Source organism: Helicoverpa zea, chromosome 12, assembly GCF_022581195.2.
Source record: "Helicoverpa zea isolate HzStark_Cry1AcR chromosome 12, ilHelZeax1.1, whole genome shotgun sequence".
In the NCBI taxonomy this organism is placed as follows: Eukaryota; Metazoa; Arthropoda; class Insecta; order Lepidoptera; family Noctuidae; genus Helicoverpa; species Helicoverpa zea.
Window position 1 is genome coordinate 909,702 of NC_061463.1, and position 6,596 is coordinate 916,297.

The 6,596-nt window shown below is 33.3% G+C and overlaps 1 long non-coding RNA gene across 1 annotated transcript; it reads right to left on the bottom strand.

Annotated features, from left to right (window-relative positions):
* Nucleotides 1-3,804: 3,804 nt before the first annotated feature.
* On the bottom strand, nucleotides 3,805-6,268 carry LOC124635230. Its single transcript, XR_006984979.1, has 4 exons — nucleotides 5,958-6,268; nucleotides 4,634-4,959; nucleotides 4,085-4,263; nucleotides 3,805-3,994 (listed from the first exon to the last, which is right to left on the bottom strand). It is a non-coding gene; the product is annotated as an uncharacterized LOC124635230 (long non-coding RNA).
* Nucleotides 6,269-6,596: the final 328 nt, after the last annotated feature.

The window sequence follows — 6,596 nt, forward strand, 5'->3', positions numbered from 1 at the left end:
CCAGTTTCTGTGTAAAGTAAGTATAATGTAAAGTAAGTGTAATTATTATGTCACATGAAATCCCCAAACCAAACATACTGGTTTGATAAACATACTACTAATACAAAAACTACTATGCACTTGTGGCCCCGACTGTACCTACCTACAAATAGTAAGAATTAAAGATAATGCATTACGAAACTGTACTTTATTAGTTTTGATGAGGCAAGTTAAATATTTTGATAGTTCGTTATTTATTGGCCTGATGTTAGACGATAGTCATCTGTTTAATAATTAATATGTCTGCCATTAATGACGTAGGATTAAGTTACGTCTGATGAGGGCGTTTGAGTTTGTTTCTCGTTCTATTTTGTAATATTTTTTTTAATTATTGCTGTTATAGTATTGGCTAATTGTTTTGCTTCGCTATGCTCTCATGGTTAATTAAGTACTGTACCATTTGAATAGGGTAATCCACATACCTGTTTGTATATACTTAGGGAATAATCAAATTAGGATTAGGAACAAAACCAGTTTTTTTTATATACGTATGTAGACATATTTGGCCTTACTACAAAAACTTAAACATCTGTTGATCACTTGTCTAAAGAAAATATGGCTGCAAAACGGACCTTATTTCAACGTCATAATTTGCAATTTTTTTTTAAGTGTCAACAGACGTTTAAAAGTTTTTGTGGTAAGACGGATTATGTTTAGAGTAAGTTATCTCGTACGCAAGATAACATTATGATCGGAAACCTACAAAACAAACTGATTCTTCATTACAAAAACAGAACCTCAAAAATTATACTTTCATACGAGCTACCAAAAAAAAACTAGCGCTACTTAAAAAACATCCAACATAATATGACAGACAGACTAACAAATCCGAGCACCATAATAGGACAACCAAAAAAACGAACAATCCTATTGAAACCAGGCTTCACTCGTCAGGCCTGCATACAATGCATAAAGAAACATTAGTTTGTCATCTTACAACGTTAATTTTCCCTTTACATCACTCAAAAGTTAACCTTAAGTAGTGGTTCTTAAGACGTACTGACAAAAAAACACAATCACACTTAATTTTGTATTCAAAACATTACTCTAAACACCACCAAGATATTAATGTAGTTGTAAAATTTTAGTGTAGGAACATTTTATTCGGGTGGTCAGTTTTTATAGCCGCAAGTGTAAGTTGGTAAATGAGTGCGGTTGTGAGTTTGCCAAGTGGAGACAATGAGTACACATAAATAGTTTGAACTTGAATGTAGGAAACTTAATTAGGTGTGTGATGGATGAGTAAACAAACAAACAGGTAGGAAAAAATAAATACCAAAAAATGTATCAATTCCAGCGTTCAGTTGTATTTATTTACTTGGCTTATTAAAAACTCGCCTTACTTTAAAAATGAACTATCCAATACTAAAACAGATTTTCAAAATAAGTAGTTCCTGAGTTAAGTGCATTTAAGCAAAATTTTGTATAGCTAGACTAGACCAATTTCATCCGTATCCCAAAGGAACCACTTCGCAGATAAAATGTATCCTAAGCCACTCTAAATAATATTGTGGCATTCAAAATTTTCAAAATCATCCACATATTTACCTCTCCCAAATTCACAAACTTTTCTTCTGTATAAATTACAGTAGAACTAAATAGACTGTAAGTAATCTTTTAATATAATTCAATATAGGGTTGTTAAATTACCGCATCACAACACTAGCACATCGGCTGGCCCACTTGCGCGCGCGCATGATAATTAGCCGCTACGCGAGCCGGTAGCCAGGCTAACTGACTAACATTATGCGCTTAACTGACAGACAGGGCGTTTATTTGATTTGTTTTTATTAACTCTTAAGTATAACGTATGTAACTTTCATCTGTCTAGCCTTTTCTTAGCTATGTTGGGATTGGCTTACAGTCTAACCGAATCCAGCTGAGTACCAGTATTTTACGACTGCTAATCTGACCTCCTCAACTCAGTTACCCGGGCAACAAGATATCCCTTGGTTGTCAGACTTTCTGGCTTATGACCACTCGTAACGAACGACAAAGATGTTAAAATGTCAAACTGGACCTATCAATTTTATCGTATCTTCTGAAATACGCGAGAACTCATCATGACAAGATGGTTACCCGTCCACAACCCGACCGCTAAACGTTGCTTAACCTTTATGATCGATCAATGCGCCAGGCTTTGACTTAACCACGAGTTCTTAAACTCTAATTTAAATCTTTATTACTAACAAGTCCTACACCTAACCTTCATCTATTTCCCTACGAAAAACTAATTCAAAACTATGTACCAACATTCACAGGTCATTTGTTCTCAACAAAATGAGTGGGATCCTCCAGAAAGTTCTACCATAAATAGCAATTAATATGTGGTTCCACTAAGTGATGCTGTCAACTTATCTTAAACAGTCACATTTAGATTCACGTAATGGTAATGAGAATTGAATTAAATTTTCGGAACGATACCTTAAAATCGAGCTGTTCACACATTCTGGTAAATTCTAGTTTATTGAATTGGAATTGTTGAGTATTTCCAAATTACGGATCATTTACTGCTTAATTTACATATTTTGAGAAAAATTTCTTAGAATACCAACGATTTAAAATAATTCAGAAATTAAGCTTATTACTTATGCTATTCCTTATATTCATAACTTATTCGCCTATCAATGTCATAATGCTGCAGAGGCATTTAATTGTAAGTTACAATTCTCATAGAGTCCAATTTTGAAAATATAATTCCCAAACCATAAAAGAAAATTAAGAAGTGTATATTTTTCTAACTATTATCATGAATCATGTAGGTTATGTGATGAGATGGGAACACACATAAGACAAATAGCTTAGACCTTAAACCTATCATAGCCCTATTCATACGCGTAATTAGCTTCGTGTTAATTAATGATATGAAAATGATGAGAATAGGATACGTAAAGTTCAGGATTCTATTGTTTATGTTATTAGATTTTCGAAACAGGTAATAATAACTTAGAAAATGAGATGTTTCTTGTTCATAAGGGGAAAATCTTGAGAACTGAGAACGTACAAGTTGAACTATAGGAGTAAGTAGCGAAAAAATCAAAATCACAAAAAACACACAAGTTAAGATAACAGTTGTGTCATTCATAATAAAAAATCCATACTTACATAATTCATAGCATTAACTATTAAAATACCCCATTGATACAAATATAGCCATTCATAGCCAATAATGTGAATGACTCCGCCCAGGAATAGAGCCTACAAATACCTACTTCGAACAATGCAACCGTTAACTTATGCCTACATTATAATACTAGCTTCTGCCTGCGGTTTCACTCGCATCCCATGCAAACTTATATATTAAACCCATATTAAATTTCTTGATAAATCGGCTATTTAACTTCGTCTTCCCAACAAAAACACAGAAAGTGGTGAAGGGCGGGCTTTTTGGAAGCTGTCTTTTGTAAATTTTACCTTCAATAAGTGCTGATTTTCAATTTGCTTTGTATAAATGATTTTTTATCTTATCTAACACTTAAAGAATTTTTCATATCGGACCAGTATAGTACATGGAGACTAGCGCGATCAAACAAACAGACTCTTCAGCTTTATAATATTAAGTATAAATAAATAACTATAATATGTAAAGCAAGTTCTATAATGGTCATACACACGTGTTCAAAGACCAATAATAATATTATTTTCAACAACAAAGATCATCGCCACTTTGCGAATCGTGATATGCAAGCAGAATCACAAGTTGACACATTAAAAATATTGAAGCAGAAGGTTTATGGAAAAAAATACGGTTAGTGTATTTCTTTATTAACACATGAACATTAGTACACATACGATAGAGAAACACAGCAGGAATAAAAGAGTTTGCAAAGGTAATGCTTATTTGTAAAGAAATCTTATTGTTAAAAAAACTTTGTTGTTTTTGTTAGTTTTAATGTAAATATGTTGTATTTTCGAGTCCCATAACTGGTCACTAGTTAAAAATGTCGAGAAGATCCTAGAAAAAAAAAAGAAAAAAATACTTCCTTAAACTACCTCTACAGTCTACATACCTGAGAAAATCAAAACGTCTTGTCTCTTAATGTACCTTATATAAGAGTTTGTTTTCCCTTATTATTTCCCATATTTTATTTCAATGTTCTACCGTCTTCACCTTCTTGCTTCCACTGTCTACATTGCATATTAATAACTAAGCCTTAGGCCCGATGTCGCCCGGATTTTTCCATTCTTTTTACTTTATTATAATGTCTCCATTTGAGCCGTGATCTGAAATTTTTATTTCCATTGAGTAATGTCTAGTTTCTAGGTAATAAGGAGTGCTAAAGTATTCAAATTATTACTGTTGATTTGTCTCGATTTAGTGTCTATATTTTTTTATTCGACGACCTCTGTGGCGCAAAGGTCACCAAGCCGGACTGCCGAATCTGAGGTCCCGGGTTCGATTCCCGGTTCGATCGACATTTGTGTGATGAGCATGCTTGTTGGTCGTGGTCTGGGTGTTACAATATGTATTTATAAATATGTATATATGTAGCTATATGTAGTTTATCAGTTGTGTTAGCACCCATAACACAAGTTAATTAATAACTTAGCGTGGGGCTAACCAACCGTGTGTGAAAAGGTGTCCCGACCATACCTATAATTTTCCTTTTTCATTTCTGTTTAATTTTTTTGCTGGTTCGAAGACGATTCGACAGCCTTTCTAATAGTCTCTACAAGATGCTCCATGGTTGCTTCCATTTTTTTGGCCGTCATAATTATTGATTCTTGTTTTCAGTTACTGCAACGGTCAAAATTATTGTTGTAGTTTAATCTTGAGTACAAATATCTTATTGATTTTGTTACTTCCCGTGTTACTGCCAAATAGAAGCACCTATGTTAGTGCCGATTACTCGTTGACGTAAGTCTGGTTGAAGGCATTCTGGCTTCGTCACCATCATATCAGCCTTAGTCACTATTACTCTGAAACTCCAATAATGTTATGAGTGTTATGACTATACAAGGAAGAGTTTTATACCCCATTAAAAACCTCAGTTTATTACTAGCAGTTATTACTTTCATGAATCAGATACCTACACATGCTAAATATTAATAGTTTGAACCGGTATATGCCAAACCTCCTATTGTTTGTACGACCTATCATATCAATCAAATGTAGAGGAAACTTTTCATTGTTTTACGACCGATTCAGAGAAAAGTCGTTTTAAATCGAAATATTCTTGAAGTTGTAAAAATGAATAGGCTAAATATAAGTTTTGTGTTTGTTTAAGAGAAGTATTAATAAAGATGGATTACTTAAGGATTCATAAACTGCATATTTTTTACGTTTATTATGTTTGTTTAGCATATTCGTTAAAGTTAAACTGTTTATGAACAAGTAAGATGGAATTAGTAGATGGAAGGTTTTGTTGAAGGCAAATTAACTTAACGCTACAACATGCATAAAGTAAAAGATAGATTATAAAATACAATTATGATTGCCTCAGCAATTTATCATAGGTTTCAAAGTCAGTGAAACATACACCCACACAGCTAGAAGTGACCGACAGTAAAGTTTATAAAAATAAAACCAAAACGAAGTAATTTGTATGTGAACAATTGTAACGCGAATTACATATCCAAGTGGCTTATAATCGTTTCCTGTGCAAGTCCATCAGTATTCCACAATCGATCGTTTTCAAAATTTCGGGAAACGTACAACCGAACGTTTTTTTGTATTTTTTGTTCTAAAAAGCGAATTAGAATGTCTAAGGCGGTTGGCACGTGACTCGTGTGAATTTATAAGTGAGGCTTATGTGTAAAAAGCAGTATCAGGCTTCTTTTTTTGTTTATGTGTAGCCGTTGAATACGACTTTGCTTGCAGATTATTACTTAGATTTGAGTATAATTTGTGTTGACTCCGTGATCATCAATATTTTGTGAACGTGTTTAAGTTGGGTATAGCAGAAAGTTTTATTTACCTTCCACGAACTGACTTCTGCTGAGAAAATTCCGTGTTATTTTTTTGCTATTTTTTCACATAGCAGTCAAGGTTCATTTGTATGGCTTTTCATTTCATATGAAGTTTCATTTTAACGAATTCTATTTATCTTATATTATATTTTGATCACCCTGTTTCTGTATCCAACCTTGAAACAATAAAATCCAACGAAAATCTAGAAGATTCTATAACAGATCGTTTTAATTTGAATGCTATTGTATTTAGTATAACCCAGTTTGTGTAAGCACCTAGCGTCTGTCTAGCACTAAATCTTCGTACGACGCACAATGATGTCACTTCACGACTGAGCTTAGAATTCACATGTCGTATTGATTGTTGTGTGGTACAAGTGAAAAGCTCGAACGTATTTACCTGCTTTGAGTTTGGTATAGTAACGTCTGAGTGAAACCAAAAACTTAATTGGCCGAAATGAGGCATTTTAAAGTGTATTATGATCATATTGTAAAGCTTTGCATAAATACGGTAGCCTGTTGTATTATAACAGCTTAGACGAGCTCTGTTTAATTTCAATCGGATAAAAATACTGGGCAGGTAATCAGGACTTCAAAAATCTTGTGATAAATAAGGAGTGGGATAACATTTTTTCCTCCTAAGAATA